The 21,364-nt window shown below is 39.7% G+C and overlaps 1 protein-coding gene across 1 annotated transcript in view; it reads left to right on the top strand.

Annotated features, from left to right (window-relative positions):
* LOC124613049 (voltage-dependent calcium channel subunit alpha-2/delta-3) overlaps positions 1–21,364 on the top strand; it is a 622,965-nt gene that overhangs the window by 498,303 nt on the left and 103,298 nt on the right. The gene's annotated exons all lie outside the window — the stretch shown is intronic.

The following is a 21,364-nucleotide window of genomic DNA, read 5'->3' as shown; positions in this document are numbered from 1 at the left end:
TGATCAGTGGTAATGAATCTTCAGAAATATCACATGAAAAAAAAAATCAGATACAACATTAGGAAAAATCTATATAATGATAATAAAGAAGTCACGTAACTTTAAGCACACTGTTCATCTCTAGTCAGATTGAAGGTATTAACCAATATTGTAACCTTATGAACATGAGCCTTCATTACGTCAGACTGACATAACTTAGTGTTTGAGGTTCTGTTGTAGACATAAATTATCTCCTTATACCAATAATATGGAAAAATTATTTTATTTCTCTGAAAGAACAGAATCATGAGACCTAATTCCATGTATTACAGCTTTCTCATTGAACTTACTGAATAGGCTTCAGTAAATGACCATGAACACTTGTTTTTTTGACATACTCCTTTTCTTGTCCACTGTGATATTAGATTGGGAATCCACCTTTTTATGTGATTGGATCTTACAAGAATTCTACTCTTACATTACCTCATTTGAACTTCCAGTTTCCTTCCAATGAGGAAGCAAAAATGGGTGTATGTGTTGCAAAACAAATACTAGTATGCCAAGCTGTGATGACCAACCAGGTGTTAAATATTTAACTATCCTACTGAACACATTAAAAAACTGACAGAAAAAATATCTGCTATTTCCTTTACTTTTTTCTACTTCCAGTTGTGATGATCCAAATTGGCACCACTGTCTTATGTATCTGTATCACCCAAAGATTCATGGTATGTCTACTATTAAACATCATGTCTCTAGAATGCCCATCTACCTCTTTTTCCATCCAAATTATTAATTTTGTTCTAACAATTTGTAGACCTATCAGACCAATCTTGGAACCATGAATGTGGAACTCAGGAAATATCATTGGTCAACCAGTAATTTTATGAGTTCTTTGTAGGTAGTTTTGCTGAATGCATAAGGTGTCGAGCTGTGATATCATCCAAACGATTATGATGTATTTCAGGCCAGCCTTACGCCTAGCCAGAACTTTTTAGTTCGCTATGACAAATGAAGTTATTGTCACAGTTACAAAATCTTTCCCTACTGCTGACTTCCACTTTTAGTCAGTACAAATGAGGTAGCTCGCTGGCTTCTTGCCATGAACTCCAACATTGGACATCTGTGAGCTCACTGTGGGTTGAGAGTAGAATGACTGTAGAGGCCAGGCAAGGCTTGTTATATTATCACATGGATGAGTGTGCTCAGTGCACATGATTGGCTGCCACCAGCCAAAATGACAAGCGGATTGCTCATTGGCTGTCCATGAAACATGATGTTATCTGGCAAGTTATAAGCACACATTGAATGTGTGGAAAGGTAGCTCTATTAGCTACAGTACCCTCTTAAGGTCACTGTCGCTATTGGTCTTGCTGAATGGCTGCACCTTCTGATTATGCAACCACTGATAGTGTGACATACAAAGGGATGTTGCCAATGAGCTCAAGAGGACATAATATCCCTCTCCCTCATGGAAGCAGAAGCAAAGCACTTTAGTGAGGTCTGGAACTGCAGCTGGTGACATCTGTCTAGTGCCCAGTTGTTGGTTGATGTCATAGTAGGTGGCTGCCTCTGGGCAGCCAAACAATGGAACACCCCTTTCTCCTCTGCTGGAAGGTGGGACAATGGCTCCTGGAAGTGAGAATGGTTCTCAAACAGGGACGAACCGAAGGAGATGATGCATGGGCAGATGGGTGGTTGGTGCATTCGGACCAATCTACTCACGACACTGGTGTGACAGTAAATGCTCAGACAGAGCACTGCACAGAAGGGGAGGGTTGCTGAGAGCACCAGGATTGTCGCAGCAGAAGATTGCAGACCTGGAGGCAAGGTGCAGCCCGTTGAGCTCATGAGACACTCACAGCGATGATGTGGCCCCAGGAGAAGAGCAAGTAGAAGGCAAGCTGATGGGAAAAGAGGTGTCCACCCAAAAAACAGCAGCATTAGGACCCTTTGTCAGGGCTGGTCGCAGATGGAGGTCTGGCCAAGGTGCCACTGCGGAGGCGTATCCAATCAGCTGCATCAGATGAGGGAGATTCCTGCAGTACGAAGTGAGCATTGGGAGCCCAACAAAATGGGTAAGGAAGGCCATCCATCACATAGATTCACGGATGCATCTGGGTGAGGGGGTAGGGGGGGGGGGGGGGGGCATCTGTTGGTTATCCCACCACATGACGTACAGATAGCTAGTGGAAGCATCCAGAATGGCCATCCAGATTGTATCCCAAAGGGGCCCCGTGGAGGGAGAGGAGAGCTAATACCCTGGTGTCAGTGACTCCAGTCCATTCAAGTAACGAGGCCACCATTTGCCACATCTGAGATTTGTACGTGGTTACTTAAATCATAGACACAGAAACTCAGATGCTGGAAAAGATCAAGGTTCCAAAATGTTAGCTGGTGTTCATGAGCGTACAACAAGAAACTGTGCTAGCACACGGATTGTACAAGACAATTACCACAAAGGGGCACATTGTGGTTATTGTATGAGACATTGGGAGTAACTAATGAAACCAGTGGTGAAGAACCAATAAAAGCATCAGTATTCACATTTGTAATAGATCTAGTATCTGTGTGAAAATTTAAAAAAATGTCCATCAACGTCCAAATTCGCAAAATTCAGTGCAACAAGTGAATATTATTTGGAATAAAATTAACATTTTAACAAACAGTTTTATCATTATCTACAGTATGTGTAGCAGAATTTACATTAGAACAAGTATTACCATTAGAACTTCATAATTGAATATGAAACAGCCTATTTGTGAGGTTGTCAATATAAGAATCACTTCCCCAAGCCTGAGGTGATGAGCCACATAGACACATTGGGTTACCTGAAACACCAGAAGGATCAATACAGCACAATTTGTGTGAACAAACATCAGCTTCATGAACCTGCAGGTAGAAAAAGAGACACTGTACGTTCTGAAAGGGCAAGATGGCCTGATGTAGTGGATGAATCAGTGAGTGCAAGATGACTGGCGGTGACAGGTGACGACGGCATGTGGCAAGTCCTTGTTCCATGGTGTAGCCCAAGGCCATGGTGGTGAGCGACCGTCAGATGAAGTGGAGTCCAGGTTCTGAGGCATAGCCCAGTGTGTAGCTGGTGGATGACCTGCAGGAAGGGTGTGGCCTAAGGTCAAGGTGGCTGACACTGATGATCTGGCTGATGACAGTTGTTAACAGCAGGACACTAAAAAGTCGTCTGAAACACCTCAGAATCATTGCATTGAAATGTCTGTGCAGGGCTTTGAGCTTGTTCAAAAGCATGCACTTTGGATAAACAGTTAGTTAATGAGGAGTTGCACAAGTGAATGAGGTTGTTACAAAACCATGAGTGTGGGGTACAAACAAGTAAAATGTCTTTGACCGCAGAACCTGCGCAAGACTTGGCGCAGTTCAGATTTCCACATATAAACTGACAATCATGGGTTAGGCCTTGCACGGAGATAACCTCGTATATGAATGAAAAACCTTATGGATTGCTGCAGCCACAGGAAGGTTTTCCTGAAAATATGTGTTTGGATGTTGCATTATGTCTGTATAACTGCATTGACTCTGATGCTTATCTGGAAAAGGTCACTTTACAAGTTGAAACACAGGAGCAGCAGCAGTTGACAAGAAAAATGCATGCTTTGCTACATCACTATGAGGTCCATAAGCAGCAGAGTGTCAATCCAAGCAGTCCACTTGCCCCACTCCAGGTCGAATGGGGAAGCATGGAGGTGGACACTGAACGTCTAAGTTGTGCTGCAACTCGTCCTTCAGGTGGTGCAGCAGTTGACCCTGAGCAGCTACCAACTTGTCCAGCTTGGTCTGCAGGAACTGGTTCAGAGTAAACATGGGAACAGAGAAGTCCATTGATTTTGGCATTCGGAATAATACACAAACGATAAGGATCCATGGCATGGAACACAAAACTAATGCCCAACAAGGAGCAAATTACTGTCATGTAGATGGCCACAGATCAATGCAATGCACTGGAAAAGAGTCAACTAAAATGTTCACTACCTGAGCAATGCAGGAGAAGCAGAAGCTTCATACCACAATACCGAGGAGTTGCAAAATGTGTAGGTTTCAAATCAAAATTGGCTGCAGCACTGTTATGATGTGTTTATCTGTCCAGTAACTTATCACTACAATACAACTGCACCAGTGTAGTGTTGGAGAAAACTACACAAATAAACAGTCCTTTTTTATTTATTTATTTATTTAGATGTGGAGGCCTCCCATGCCCACACCGGCATGATGACCAACTCAAAAGGTCTACTGCCATCTCTGCATAAGTTTTAGTTTCCACTAGAGTGAGTTGTCGCAGGATGTGGGTACTGTGATTTTTGCGTACATCTGGTTACGGTTAACCATTAATACATGCTCATCTGGAGATAGATTGAGTCGAAGTCGAACGAAGGGTAGCAGTTTGAAGGGCAGAGGAAAAAAAGGGCGAAGGCAAGAGCCAAGTGGAAAAAAAACCTCTGCAATAATTAGGTCGGGTGGTAAGAGCAGTAGCGGATGTCTTGCTGCCTGCGATAGGTCATGCAAGGGTAGGCTTTGTTAGTAGTGGCTATCATGCATGTCGATACCTTTGACGTTGTGCGGTGGTGTTGCTCGGAGGCTGCCGCTGGGTGCTGGTGTTGAACTCTCGATCAGCATCAGCAACCTGCAACAGTTAGGTTTATCATTGTTTTGTGTCCGATAGGTCATATATCAGATGCACAGTGTAGGGTGATGTTGGCGATTTGTTTGTGCATCATTGGGCGAGCTCATCAGTTTCCCTGCTGTGGCCTGTTGGTTGGCTCTAATAGCAGCTGGTAGTTTCCAATCAACGTTGCTGATATGCAGGAGCTTGCTGACGTTTGTTGCTTCTTGGTGTATGTTGGCTTGCCATAGGTGGTAATGCCCTAGCTAGTAGTTTCAAGGCGGCATTCATTGTGAAGATCCATGGTGCGTGTGCAGTGTGGAGCATTGCTAATGCTTCGTAACACTTTGTTCTATATGATCTGCGGGTGGCACAGTTGTGTAGAAGCTGCATATCCCCAGATGGGAGCTGCATACGTCATCAGAGGTCTAATCAGTGTCATGTATATGGTCCTCGACACCCTCCTATTCAGTGTGCTTCACCTATTGACCATTGGGTAGAGTTGTTTGAGCCTCACATGTGCTCTTTTGGCAATGTATTCGATGAGGTCCCCCCATGTAAGTTTCTGGTCCAGCCAGACACCGAGATATCTGACTTTCTCTTGGAAACGTATTGGGCGTGTATGTAATATTATCTGTTACTGTGTTGATGTTTGCGCAGTAGTTTCGGTCTATATGTAAACAGAACTGCTTCACACTTGTTGACGTTTACTTTAATATGCCATCATTCCAACCGAGGCTCGGCAGTTCTGAGTGCCATCTGTATTCCTGAATTAATGTTCAATGGTTTCCAATCTTGTGCAAGGATGGCTGTGTCATCCACGTAGATGGCTAACGTTGTGTTTTGTGTTTCTGGGAAGTCGTTAATGTACGGGTTGAACAAGATGGACCCTAGGATGCTTCCCTGGGGTACTCCAGATTGGATACCACGTTGTGTTGATTGTTTGTCCTGCACGTCAGTGTTGAAACATCTGTTCATGAGATATGAGTGTATGAGACATACGAGTCCGTTCGGGAAACAAGCTTTGCTTAGTTTGCGTATAAGGTTGTTGTGCCAGAGATGGTTGAAAGCTTTTTCAGTGTTTGGGAACATGGCCCCTGTGGCTTTGTTCATTTTGTAGCTGTGTGTTATATATTTGACTATGTGGAGGAGTTGTCGTGTTGTTGAGTGGTGATCCCTAAAGCTGAACTGCTCCAGTCTTAATGTGTCATTGGCGATGCAGTGCCTAGTGATGCGTTTTAATATTACCTTCTCAACAATCTTGCTGAGTGAGCACAGCAGACTGATGGGTCGGTAATTTTGTGGGAGGGAGTAGTCTTTCCCTTGCTTCCTGAACATCAGGACCTTGGTCGCCTTCCAAATGTCAGGGAAGTGTTGGTGTTTTAGGATGGCATTCATTATGTGTGTAAGGTATCCTACGGCTCTATATGTGAACTCCTGGAGGACACAGTTTTGAATGCCATCAGGCCCAGGGGCTTTCCTGTCCAGGTACCATTACTGTATTTATTAGAACACTCAAACAGAACATAGAACCCTGGTATAGGCTGAACACAAATATCTCTTCCTGGAAGAGGTAGCTTCCAAAAACAAAGCCTGCATTCTGACGTATAGTGCAAGTCTGATTGCTCCTCTTGCAAGATTGTATACACCACTTTATATTCTGAGATGGCTTCGAAGACATCCACTGTACTGGCAGTGGTACCACTGACTGATGACTGTCACAGGAGGTAGCTCAGTGGTTTCTTGGTGTGGACTCCAAGTGTGGACTTCTGTGAACTCACTGTCCTCACTGTGGGCAGAGTGTAGACTGACTGTAGAGTCCCAGCAGTGCTGGTTATATTAACATGAGAACACTCTGTCTGCATGATAGGCTGCCACTGGCACAGAGGAGGGGCTGCTTGTTCATTGGCTCTCTGCACAATGTGATGTTATCCAGCGAGTGACTGGTCTCCACAGAATGCACAGCAGTGTAGTTCTGTTGGCTGCAGTTCCCTTTCAAGGCAGTCATCACTATCAGTTGTGCTGTATGATAGCACTTGCTGATTATGCAATTGGTGACGCCACACCGCACAAAGGGATATTGCCAGGCAAGTGCTGGAGTGTGTAATACAAATGTTCAAGAACCAGTATTAAGTGAATAGTCTAGTCATACTCTACACCCCCTGCATATTGCTCCCATAGGGATGCTGAGGACAAGATTAGTTTAATTACAGCATGCATAGAAGCAGTTAAACAGTTATTCTTTCCAAACACCATACACAAGAGGAATGAAAGGAACCATAATATATGGCACAATGGGAAGAATAATCTGCCATGCACTTCATAGTGGTTTGGAGAACATGTGTGTAGATGTAGACACCTACTCTCCTTGTTACAAACTTTCTTCTTTATCTTGTGTATCTGTCAGTTTATCTGTTTTCACAATCCGTTTAGTCTTTAAGTAATTCTTCACACTATCACCTACCTTCTTCTCCCTTTGTGTTTGTGTACACCTAACTTATCTTCTGTTTCCAGTATTTGTCTAGTCAGTTGCCTACATGTCAATTTAGAATTAAGCTAATTCATACAATTTTTACTTCCAAGTTACACCATATATCATGTGTGCCTTTTTTAGAGGGGATTTTAAATGATTTGTTCTTCAGAGCTGTATGTTTATGTTTGGTATTAATTTTCTTTCATATTTGGCTGAAATGAAATTACCCCTATTATTTTGTTTCTGCTATTTTACTCCCATTATTTCAATTTCAGACTTTTCTGGTCATGTGTTTCAAGTTGGAAATTTAACACAATTATTCAGTGACAGGCTGATTTGGTAAATTATGCAGAAGTGCTCTGTCCATAAGTGAAATTTTGTGTGTATTCTTTCTTTTAATTGTGAAAGATTTATCACCACTGTTCATAATTTGTAGGACATTAGTGAATGTTATTGCAGTTTGCAGTTGGGTCCAAACACTGAACATATTGCATTAATATAATTGCTTCTGAACTGTGAAGCATGACTTTTAAAGACATATTATCATGTGAGTAAGAATTTGATTATCAGGCAATGAAAAGGCAATCTGAAACAGAAAAATGTGAAAGTAATTGAAAAATCAGGTAAATCTTATTAGACTTTGATTTATGATCAAAGAGGCTATTTTTTCTGCATCTATTACTTTCACTTAAATGGTTATAATACCTGCATCTCAAATAATGACTAAAGTCAAAGGCACTGATCGGTACCATTGCTCACCATTTTTAAGTTCCTGGGAAAATGGGGAAACCTTCCTCAGTGTGTAAAAAATATTCTCCATTTGGCTCTTTAAATTGTTTTCCTGTATAGATCTATCATTAAATTTGTCTTATGTGTGACAGCTGCACCCTCAAAGAGAATGATTTTTTCTTATGGGAATGGTTTTCCTTAGAATATTTCAAACTGCTTAAAGCTCAGTTGTCATTAAGTGTTAGTATGGACTATGAAGAAAATATTTTATGCCAGAAATGAACTGGAAAATGATTTTAATTGGTACAGTCCTTGTAATGAGGAATGGTGACATTATGTAGTTTCTTTTTTCATTGGCTTCCAACTAAAATGATAAGTTGCATTTACAGTGCTTAATCAGACAATGGAAAATTGAGGATGGAATAATGACAATATTATGAAAAAGGTAGTGGCTACTCACATATAGCGGAGATGCTGTGTCGCAGATAGTCACAACAAAAAGGCTGCTGATAAAAGCATCCAGCCAAACAGGCCTTCCTCAGAATTAGACAACATACAGGGTGGTGCACGAAATGTGTTACCAATTGTTTCTTTCACAATTTATGACACACATTAGATAACCCACTGGGATCTCTACAGCAGTACCAGCAGAGCTTGGAAAAACAAATGAGTTACAAAATGATGTGTAATTCATGATACTGCCGCTAGGAGGCTACTAAGCAGCAATGGCTGACAATGGAAGACTGACGACACAGCAACGATCGGCAATTGTGTTACTTTTTCATGAAACGAAAAGCCTTGTTGTGACTCAGAGGCGTTTTCGACAACAGTTTAACACACGGTGGGTCCCTTGCAAGAAGACCATCCACAGGTTGTATGATAAATTTGTACAGGAAGGAACAGCATTGGAAGTGAAGCGACCTCGGCCTAAGCCTGTTTGTTCGCTGGAGAATATTGAAGCGGTACGAGTTGCTGTACAGAGAAGTCCCGGGAAATCATGTAGAAAGGCAGCAGTGCAACTGGGAATATCCAGATGCTCCATTCAACACATTATTAAAGGTGACCTTCATATGTACCCATACTAGATGACCTGTGCACAGAAGCTCACTGAAGAACACAAGCAGCAGAGACTACTGTTTGCTCAGTGGGCGGAGGATAGGGAAGAAACTCTCAACAACGTTTGGTTTTCAGACGAGGCGCATTTTCATTTAGATGGTGTGGTTAACAAACAAAATGTACACTTTTGGGCCACTGTGTTTCATGAACAACAGTGTGGGCAGAAATTTCCAGCCACGGACTTATTGGACTCTTTTTCTTTGAAGAAACTGTGAACAGCGAGCATTATTTGAGCATGCTTTGCAATAACTTCATTCCATAGCTTCTTGCTACTGCCTTGCCCTTCAACATGCAGTGGTTCATGCAAGATGGAGCAAGGCTACATACTGCAAACACTGTGTTGGAGTTTTTACATTAGCATTTTGACATGCAGATCATTTCACTCAGGTTTCCAGGTTGCTTCAGTGATGGACAAAATTGGGCCCCCAATAGTCCAGACCTCAATTCATGTGACTTTTTTCTTTGGGGGTACCTACAGGAAAAAATTTTCCCGAAATGTCCACATGATATAATGGAGCTCAGAAGACTTATTCTTCAAGCTTGCAGTGAAATTACGGAAGACATGTGCCGTAGGGTAATCACTAACTTCTGTGTTTGTTTGAAGGAAGTTAGGAAACAAAATGGTGGACATATTGAGCATGTGTTGAGTTAGAACAAATCTCCATCAATGGCTCTTCATTGTAGTATATGTTCCTTTTAGATTGTATTGACAACAAAGTTTATATTCAAAAACAAAATGGTAACACATTTCGTGCACCACACTGTACACACTAATTCTGATGAAGGCCTGTTTGGTCAAAAACTTTGTTCAATGCAAATGCAACTCACACACATGCTGTATATGTGAGTTGCATTTGTGTAAGTGTGTTGTGTGTGTGTGTGTGTGTGTGTGTGTGTGTGTGTGTGTGTGTGCGCGTGCGTGTGTGTGTTGTCTAATTCTGATGTTGTGTTTGGCTGAAAACTTTGTCTGACAACCTTCTTGTTGTGTCCATCTGTGACTCAGCATCTCTGCTGTATGGTGAGTAGCAATTGTCTTTTTCATAATGTTGTCATTTACTGGTTTAATGTGTGCAACAAGGCTGCATTGCTAAGATGAACGGTGATTTTTAAAACTAAAGACTACACACACCCTACTCAAAATTTACAGAACCGGAACCTGAGTATCTCAACAATTGCAGCAGAAAGCAATATCTCTTTAGTGACTGAGAAACATTTTATCTTGAAGAAAGATATCTAGGTTATTCAAGCCAACAAACTCTTCCATTTTTTAGTGTGACTAGATGGCTGTACTGTCTCAGGTATAGGTCAGATATACCACCCCTCAACAAGTGACACTAATTTGTTATTTTGAGATGTGAATAGTGTAGGCAATTGTATTAATGATTTATGTTAGGAACGTTAACATTTTGTGATGCAGGAAGTTAGATAAATAGATTTTGTTTGATGGGTATTTCACATGGCCAATTTTTGTGAAACCTGTTTGCAAGAAAAGATTTAGTAAGGAGAAAATACATTACATATAGGACCAGCCTGCAGATGATGAATGAGTACAAAATTAAGGGAGATCTTGCAAGTTACTAACAAGATTTTTAACTATCCCTTCTTATTTGCAGTATGGTTTAACCATTACCTAAGTTAATAATGTAAAATCTTTGATGGGAGTAATTTAATTGATTTAATTAGACAGCCTTTGTTATGTTACTGAAAAATTGCTAGCTAGAAATTGCAAAAGCTGACAATGCTATGCAGAAATATATTTAAAAAATAGGTAATCACTATGCCAGTGTTTGGAACAAAGACCAGAATAATGACAGTTTATAATGTCACTGCAAAGAGCAATGGCTGCTTCATTATCAGAGAGTATATGAACTTTAAGGAATCACATAGTGACATGCCCTTTTATTCATTTTCCCTTTCCTACAGGCGTTAAATGTTGTGTATTGGTCTTGGTTTTCTCAATAATTTTCAAAATTTAACTGATGCACTGCAGAAAGAAAAGAATAGTGCTGTACAAGTTTACCTTCATATAAATTAGCTTTAAATAAACATATCTGTGTCACATATTCTTACCTTTTTCCTCACTCTTAACTACTTGTATGGCAGCCATCGTGTGTCATAAATGACTTCATTATTAGTGTCACCCATAAAGTAGCAACCTAACACCTAACTAGCAGTGAGGAAGCCTTTTGAAAAGAACCTGCTCCAGCACTCGGTTCTGGCAAAGCAATTTTGTACATGTTGGTGTGCATGGAAATGGTTGTGGCTTAGCTTACTTGCCTTAGATAAACTTCATTTACAGTAAACTGTACATGAAGGATATACTGTCAAGTATTATGAAAGAATTCACTAATGCTGCATAATTAAGTGTAGCATCTCTTCTCACTTGATAGGCTTAATTTATTTAAGCCACAAATAATCTATCATTTTTTTCACACTCTTTAAATGTTGTTTAGATATACAGTTGTTAATTCCTTGCGATTGCAATGCAAACTGGTTAAAAAATATGTAATCATGATAGTTTGCTGTATCATCGTGATGTTTTTTTCTGCACATACAGATTAAAGTTAAGGCTATTTTGGGGGAGAAATGTTTCATCCCATTAGAGCCTAACAGGTTTTTGTGCAGATGCATTTGTGTACATCTGTAGCTAAAATAAACTGTTAAATCTGCGCGTTTGTGTGAATTCTAAGGGACAAAACTGCTGAGGTCATCAGTCTGTTGAATCTGCATTCTGTGATGTAATGGTATGTGAGAAGCAGGCACAACATGGCAAGCTAAGAGCCAGAGAAACATAAAAGCACAGTGAATATTAAACCACAACAAATCCATGCAGTATGTAATGTTAAGCAAGTTATTTTTGTTTTATATAGTTTGTCTTATCAGAAGTTTCAATGATGTTATATCATCTCATAACTTATTTCCCATTGTGTTTTCTGTATAAAGCAACTTCACGGGCTGAATCTATTTTAAAGAGTGGAGAGATCTGGGAAAGTTTCAGTTTCTTTGTGAACTTAAATATGAGTGTACTGTACCTTCTTATCATCACTTATGAGGGACATAATTATTACAAAATGTTTCAGATTGTCTTTTCAATTTCATTCACATTTCTTGCAGACACTAAAATGTGTTTTATATGCCATTTCCATGTTAATTGGTTTTTGTTCACTGACACTAGGGTAGCAAATAGAGATCAACCATATTTTTGACCATAGTGCTGCAAAAGAATTATTATTTAAAGAAGTTCAGTGTTTAATATGGTTTTTCATAAAATTTCACCCTGTATATTGTAGTATCCACTAAAAATTAAAATTCTATGCACTCTGGATGCAGTAAGTATTATGTTCATTACTGAAAAGCATTTTGTAGTTTCTTGTTATTTGAAAGTGTGGTTATGCTCTTGTTATATAATGCAATGTATGAGTAGTTTCCACTATGCATTATTTTGCTTTTCCCCAACAAACCATATTTCTTTCTCAGAAAGAAATGCTAATTTTTAATGTTTTTAATTTTTTCAATGACTTAATTAATGTATTTCTTATATTATTTGTAGCTACCATTGCCAAGCTTATACCACAAATTATACAAATGTGTTTTACATAAAAATTAATGTCTAGAGGAGTGTGTAGATACATGTAACATATTTCTCAATGAAGTAAAATACAAATGATAAAATCTGTACCAAATTTTTTGAGGTACTGATACACTATTCAAATGATATTCCTAGCTCCATCTGACCTGCGATCTATCAGCCTGTTGCATTCTGGAAAATGAATTACAGTAACAAATCCACAGTAGTGCATTTGTGAGGCTATAAATCTTCACTTACTACTTTGTGACTGTGACCAGGCTGAAAATGTTTTGGCCATCAGGTTTTGCAGAGCAGAAAACAATATTTCTGGCCAGAAAGAAACTTATTAACAGGTATTTTCTTTTGATATTTCCTGTATCTAGAAGGAGAGCTGTCATTTATCAAATATGTTTTTACATTAATACATTTCACATCCTTACAGGTCTTCCAGCAGGCTGGGGCCTACAAAAGAAAATCTCTTGAGCCTTTATTGTATGTTTATATTTTTTCCTTTTTTAGGTATGAAATTTAGTTTATGAAGTTCATTTTGACTTAGGCAGAAATATTGGTTATCCGTACTGACTGCAGAAAGAAGTCATTTATGATTGCGTTTTAAATCATTGTGCCTGCCGTGTGTGAAAAATTTATGTAAAACATTATAGATATTGCATGTTACAAGAAAAAGCACATAAAATAGTATTGAATATGTGTACATGTTCTTGATGGAGGGGTTTGTGAAAATCGTAGTTAATTTGTACATATAAGGGATGATAAGCAGTTGTATTTAAAGTTTGATACACTTCAGTTTACCTGTAAATTGCTTTCCTGCTTTCCTCCATCAGATTACAAAAGAAAATTCTATAGTTCAAATTCTGTGGACCATGTCCCCTTCTTCTTCTTCTTCTTCTCTCCCCCCCCCCCCCCTCTCTGTCTCTCTCCCCCCCCCCCCCTCATCCACCACCGCTTTCATTAAATCATAAAGTATTCTGTGCATCATTTGTGTCTGGAGTTATTATTTTTATCTGCTTTCTTATTCATAGACACTCATGGTCAGGTGAATTAAATAGACCTACACAGTAGCATTCACCATCCTCTTTTTCCTTCATGATAACAGCAGTTGCCAGTCATAGAATCCACAAGACACTGGAAGTGTTTGGGTATCATTCTGATCCATGAATGTTCAACTGCTTTCAGTAAGTCACAGAGATTGTTCAGTGTCCAAATTTTACAAATTTCTTATTATGTAAATTGAAAGTGGGGAGAGGAAGGGGAGAAAAGAAAGGAATAGAACTATTGCTGTCAGCTGCATCAAGACTTAATGCAGAATCAGTGGTGCCAGGTGAAAATGTGTGTCAGACCGGGATTCGAACCTGGGATCTCCTGTTTACTAGACAAACATGTTAACCACTGTGGGATCTGGGCACAGTGTTTATCACAATGGCTCTATTTTGGCATGCCTCTCAGCCGACGCACATTACCACCTAGCACCACCTATCTGCAGTCCCCTTCCACATTCTCCATGCTCGCTACTTTGACATTGCCACAGGAGGTTGGACATAGTTATGCAAGTCCAAAAAACAGACACCATGCATCCATATAATTGATTCACATCTGTGGGGAATGAATCCACTACCTTCAGTTGAGATATACAACTATAGTGGACCTCCTGCGGAAATCTCAAAATAGCAAGCTTGGAGGACACGGATGAGGACTGTGGATAGATGGCCCCCAGTGGGAATGTGGGTTGGCTGAGAGGCATGCCAAGCTAGTTTGTGCAATTGTGATAAACACTGTGTTAAAGTGGTGCAGTTGTTAACGTAACTGCCTAGTAAGCAGCAGATCCCAGTTTGAATTCTGGACCGGCACACATTTTTGTTTGTCATCACAGATTCTTCAATTTACATAATATGTATCACAGCTGCAAATTCCACGTGGTGTCTGTTCTTTCGGACATGTCTAAAAAACAGACACTGTGCATTAACATAGATACACATTTCACTCAATAGTGTGCCAGATGATGTCAATGGGATTGAAGTCAGGTGAAAGCCTCATGAGCCCTCTTATGCTTATCAAGAGATCCTTAAACCATTGGGACACAATTTGGGATTGATGGCATTGTGCATTGTCTTGCAGAAGATAAGCCACTTGTTAGGGTCCTGTTGGCAAAGAAATGAATGCATGTTATTGGACAGTAGATTCCCATATCATTCACCCCATTTAGAGATGATGGAAGTTGTATCAGGAACTCGAGTTCAACCAACGCAAACATCCCACACATGAAAATATCTCCACTATCTACTTAAACGTTGCATGTTGGCAAGTGGAAGACATTATCTCATGTAGCTTCAGTGTATGTTTGTCCTGCCCCATCAGAATGTACAAATGTGTACTGAAACTCATTCGTCCTATAACATTTCCTCATGTTTACTTCTGGACTTGGTGTAGAGAGATCCACATGCAGTGGTCATTTGTGTACTTTATAGCAAGGAGATGGTTTTAGATGGTATGACTGCTGAGCTGTTATTCCAGCAGTGAATTAGTGAGTGAATTGATACATTGTAGTTTATCTGATCATTGCTACAAACCAAAATAGTCAACAGAAAGTTCTGTCACCTACATGTTTCTAAGTGCAGGTGACACCGGCAGTGACAGTATTCCCAGAATCGAGGCATTAGTAATACACCTTTCATATGGTGGCATGTGGAAAGTCCAGTGACTGCATGACCCACATGCATCAGGCATCCACAATCTGACTGTGATCAAATTTACTGATAAAGCATGTAACATACACAGTGCAATTGACTGTCATTCCAACATCCAATATAAGGTCTGCTGATATCATAGTCATGAAACATGTTGAACTATTCTGTTTGCTGTGCTGACAGGAGGCCTCTCTTCAAAAATTATTTTCTCAACTGCTCATCAGTGTACACAATGAGTAAGCATATAAAAAAATTGAGACTGTACTAAAGCTGCAGATAAGTAAATAAATATGGCAAAGATTAATGTAAATGGATTAGCAGTCTTTCAAACTTTGCTACTGTTTCTTTGAAATGTCTTAAGAATGGTATCAGAATATAACATATAATTAAAATGGCATGCAATATGCAGAGAGCATCAGTGGAGAAGAATTGCATCAATAAATGCCACGTAAGCAATGGGTGAAGGTAAGGACCATTCTTCAGACTTCCTTTAACATATTCTTATGAGTTACCATTTTAACAGAACAGCTACATTGTATTTTGTATAGTGCTTTATTTCAACAATTTTTAAATGTAGCTGTGCTGGCTGCAGTGACTGACAAATAGAATGCAAACTTTATTTCAATATAAATTGATAAGGATGAGTCTTCTGTTCCTCACTGCAGCTAATTAACTTGAAAATTCATCCTTATTCTGCATTCTACCTCCCCATCTCCTATGTTCTTGTAGCTGGCTATCACAATGTGTATGTTTTATGGTGAACATTACTGTTCAGATTTGTTCTGTGGGAGTATGTAGTCATCGTCTACATTTACAGACCGCAAGCCACCATACTGTGCATGGTAGAGGGTATCTTGTACAATTGCTAATCATTTCCCTTCCTGTCCTAAATAGAGCAAGAGGAAAATGACTTCTATATGTTTCCATATGAGACCTAATTTCTTATATTTTCTCTTTATGGTCCTTACATGAAACATATGTTGGTGGCAACTGAATTGTTTTGCAGTCAGCTGAAATGTTGGTTCATGAAGCACCTCCATAATATTTGAGTGATGACTGAACCTATTGGTGACAAGTCTAACAGCCTGTCTCTGAATTGCTTCAATCCAACCTGTTGGGGTTCCAAAACACTTGAGCAATGCTCAGGAATTGGTCGTACTGATGTTCTATACACAGAGTCTTTTATTGCTGAACTGTACTTCCCTAATTTCTTCCAATGAACCGAAGATGACCATTTGCCTTCCCTGTTACCATCCGTATGTGCTCGTCTTCTCAAGAGACAGTGAATAAATTTAAAAACTCAAGTCAGTCATTTACAGGGTGTAAATTTTAAGTTGACAAACCAGAATAACTCAAAAAATAAGCTTCACATGAAAAAATTTGTAGAATCCAAAGTTGATTATTTTTGAGGGGGACATCTGCTGCTGCTAAAATTAGCTCACCGCCCCAGCCCCCAGGGAGTGGGGCGGGAGGCAACTTTAAAATTTAAAATGGGAACACCCATTTTTTTATTGCCGAATCAGATTCTACATAAAAAACTACATACATTTTATCTTAAATATTTGTTTTGAGTCTTGGTAGTTGGCGCTGTAATTCAAGAAAATCCATGTTCTCATTTTTGCATGGAAAATGGTTACGGATAAATAAAAAATACTTATTTACTTCATAAATTTTCATTTGCTAAAACTAAAACTCTGCCTCTCTCCCCATAGGGTGGGGTTTGAGAGAGAGAAATTAAGAGTTTTACAAATGTTGACCCACCCTATGGGGAGGGAGGGAGAGTTTTAGTTTTAGCGAATCAAAATTTATGAAGTAAATAAGTATTTTTTATTTATCTGTAACCATTAAAGTTGCCTCCCGCCCCATCCCCAGGAGGCTGGGGTGGCGGGCTAATTTTAGCACCAGCAGATGTCCCCCTCGAAAATAATCTACTTGGGATTCTACACATTTTTTCTTGTGAAGCTTATTTTTCGAGTTATTCTGGTTTGTCAACTTAAAATTTACACCCTGTATATAGCATACTCTTCTCATAATTTCCCTTTCTATTAAAGCACATACTCTTTTATTTACATTTCCTGTTTTAGTAGCAGTTCCTGCATTGCGTTATTCACTGCATGCAATGTTTGAAGAAATATAAGGTGTATAATTGATAAGTTGACAGTCGTGCAGTATTTTCTGTTAGTTTGACGTTTATTTTGTAACACTGATTTCCACTGTTATAATCTCTAAAGTGCAATATATTTAGGAAATGTAGAAAAACTATGATGGTAAGGAGACTTCAGATTGATAGTCTTCTATGTCTGATCATTGTCAAGGAATCCTGCATGAAGTACCATGAAATGAGATGTGTGATTGCCAATTTTACTACTTGTCCTTTTATGAATAGTTAAGGAAGAGAAGAAAGAAATAAGAGACAAAAACAATGCATTACCTACAGGCGCAGCCAGCAGGTCTGTTCGTCAGTCAGCAACACAAATGAAGCATAGGGCTGGGACTGGTGCACTGATGGAGCCTGAATTAAGAGCAAAGCATACCAACTCAAAGCAGGAGGCTTTATGGTACATACACAATTTGTCCTCAGGGTTTCTAGAGTATTTTTATTCTTAAAAGATTCCGACAAAAATCAAAGGTGTTGTTCAGTTTTCTATGTAATCTCCCTATCTCGTGCATCATATACAAAAAATTCTCAGGGGAACAGCTGGAGCATGGTGGCAAATCATAATACAGGGTTATTACAAATGATTGAAGCGATTTCACAGCTCTACAATAACTTTATTATTTGAGATATTTTCACAATGCTTTGCACACACATACAAAAACTCAAAAAGTTTTTTTAGGCATTCACAAATGTTTGATATGTGCCCCTTTAGTGATTCGGCAGACATCAAGCCGATAATCAAGTTCCTCCCACACTCAGCGGAGCATGTCCCCATCAATGAGTTCGAAAGCATCGTTGATGCGAGCTCGCAGTTCTGGCACGTTTCTTGGTAGAGGAGGTTTAAACACTGAATCTTTCACATAACCTCACAGAAAGAATTCACATGGCATTAAGTCAGGAGAGCGTGGAGGCCATGACATGAATTGCTGATCATGATCTCCACCACGACTGATCCATCGGTTTTCCAGTCTCCTGTTTAAGAAATGCCGAACATCATGATGGAAGTGCGGTGGAGCACCATCCTGTTGAAAGATGAAGTCGGTGCTGTCGGTCTCCAGTTGTGGCATGAGTCAATTTTCGAGCATGTCCAGGTACACGTGTCCTGTAACGTTTTTTTCGCACAAGAAAAAGGGGCCGTAAACTTTAAACCATGAGATTGCACAAAACACGTTAACTTTTGGTGAATTGCGAATTTGCTGCACGAATGTGTGACAATTCTCTACCGCCCAGATTCGCACATTGTGTCTGTTTACTTCACCATTAAGAAAAAATGTTGCTTCATCACTGAAAACAAGTTTCGCACTGAACGCATCCTCTTCCATGAGCTGTTGCAACCGCGCCGAAAATTCAAAGCGTTTGACTTTGTCATCGGGTGTCAGGGCTTGTAGCAATTGTAAACGGTAAGACTTCTGCTTTAGCCTTTTCCGTACGATTTTCCAAACTGTCAGCTGTGGTACATTTAGCTCCCTGCTTGCTTTATTCATCAACTTCCGCGGGCTACGTGTGAAACTTGCCCGCACGCGTTGAACCGTTTCTTCGCTCACTGCAGGCCGACCCGTTGATTTCCCCTTACAGAGGCATCCAGAAGCTTTAAACTACGCATACCATCACTGAATGGAGTTAGCAGTTTGTGGATCTTTGTTGAACTTCGGCCTGAAGTGTCGTTGCACTGTTATGACTGACTGATGTGAGTGCATTTCAAGCACGACATACGCTTTCTCGGCTCCTGTCGCCATTTTGTCTCACTGCGCTCTTGAGCGCTCTGGCGGCAGAAACCTGAAGTGCGGCTTCAGCCGAACAAAACTTTATGAGTTTTTCTACGTATCTGTAGTGTGTCGTGACCATATGTCGATGAATGGAGCTACAGTGAATTTATGAAATCGCTTCAATCATTTGTAATAGCCCTGTATATGAGCACATTAGGTTGCCATCATAAGGAACATACACAGTTTGCGCCACAGTGATAACAGCCATTCACATATCTTCAGTATTTCTGCCAATAATTTTCTGTATTTCAAAGAAAAATAGATTCTGGAGACAATATTTTTCTACTCTTGTGAGCAATATTTATGTGTGACAAGTTAAAACAGCATACCAGAATAGGACTCAAACTTGTGTATCTACAAGGGCAAACTGTAAAGTTCCCAACCTGGTAGTGAAAACAACAATTCATGCTTCCATAGAAGCTTTATATTTCAACTTAATCTACTCTAATATCAGTAAATTTCATCCAGTGGTGTTCCAGTGTCATTATCCCCTCTCTGTAGTGTTCCTCCAGAAGTGATGCGAAGTACCCATCTACAGCCACAATGGACCGAAAGTATTTTGTTTGCTTCATGACTTCTTGATTGGATGAAAAGTGTTTAGGAAATGGGATGGATGTTTCAGCACTTCATAGCGTAAGTCCCTCAATTTCCCCACTGCAAAGACACTTCCATGGACAGGAGAATTGCCCTCATGCTAGATAATTTTTCTTCTTTAAGCTGGGTCAGTTTACATGAATCCTTGCATCCAGTTTAATTGTGCAGAGTAGTATTCTCCAGTTATGGTTTTACCTTTTACTAGCTAGTCAGTAAAAAAAAAAAAAAAAATCTTTCACATCCCAAAACACTGAACCATGATATTTTCCACTGAAGGCACTGTCCTTGCCTTCTTTGGAACTTAAGAACCAGCTTTTATCCACTGCATAGACTGTTTGTTGGATCCAAGTGTGTAGCAATCAATCTATGTTTCATTCACTGTCACATACCTATGCAAAAAGTCACTTCTGTTTCTCTTAAAACACAACAAGCATTTTTTGGAACATGTCATGTAAATGTTTTAGTGAGTCATAGTGAGCACATGCAGCACCTATCTTGCCCGAAGGGTTCTCACATTTAGTTCCTAGTGCAAGATGTGACCAACACATTCCTTTGATATCCATGGAATATGTGCACTTTCACATGCCTTTATATGCCGGTTTTCCAAAATCATATCATGCACCTTGTTGATGATTTCCGATGTGCTTATACTTTTTGGTCATCCTTCATGTGGATCATCTTGGCCGCCCATTTCTTCACAGTGGAAATTGAAGGAGAAGACCTGCAATACACATTCACGAGCTACAAATGACTTTTGGTCAGTGTTAAACCATATTTTACGAAAAATTTAATCACTGTATGATACTTGATTTTTACCATATCCAACACCATGTGCACTACAACTGCATGAAACAACTGCCTACAGTTGACTGCTACCTGGGATGACCTGCAGTTTTACGTGTCATCTTCTAACACTTGCACCAGTGTAAGGGGGAAAAAATCATGTAAGTAGTGCTGTGATTTATGGGTGAGTGGAGAACTTTTCAGGCAGCCCTTGTAAATGGCACTACTGGTTATGATATGAAGTCACGTGCCATGGACTGATTGAAAGTTGTGAATTGCTTCAGTTTTCTCCACAACTCTGTAAGGTAATGCTAGAAGCCTGTGGTAGGCTGAAGCTTTGAGTTGCTCCATTAAGTATGTTCAGATAGCACAATTTTCCGAGTCTGAGTCCTTAGCTTGTATATATACTAAATGTATCATGTAGTACCACTTTAATCCATGCTGTACAAACAGTTCTGTCCTCTCCACAAACAAAACCCATTTGAAGTTCAACAATAATGATTTCTTCTTATAAACACTTGAATATAATATTTGCCTTGGAGGGAGGAGAAACCTCTGTACTCTCATAATTTTCTTGACATGTGTGTGTGAATTGGCTTCCATAGATTTCACCATAAGAAGAAGTTTTAGACGCATGTAAAATATTGCTGACCTGTTTACTATGCACACATTTTATCTTGGCTCCTGTACTCACTAGTTCCCAACAGATGAAAGTTGAGAGACTTTGGATTGGAAGTATTTTTGCATCAGGTCACTATCAGAGGATACTGTGTGCAGTTGCATTGTGATAATCACAGACAAATGGTGTGTGTAATTTATTGAAATTAGAAGCATTCTTCTCTCTGCACACTCGTCTCCCC

Source organism: Schistocerca americana, chromosome 4 (assembly GCF_021461395.2).
Source record: "Schistocerca americana isolate TAMUIC-IGC-003095 chromosome 4, iqSchAmer2.1, whole genome shotgun sequence".
NCBI lineage: Eukaryota > Metazoa > Arthropoda > Insecta > Orthoptera > Acrididae > Schistocerca > Schistocerca americana.
The sequence above is the reverse complement of the archived record's forward strand: the minus strand, read 5'-3'. Positions and strand labels throughout refer to the sequence as shown.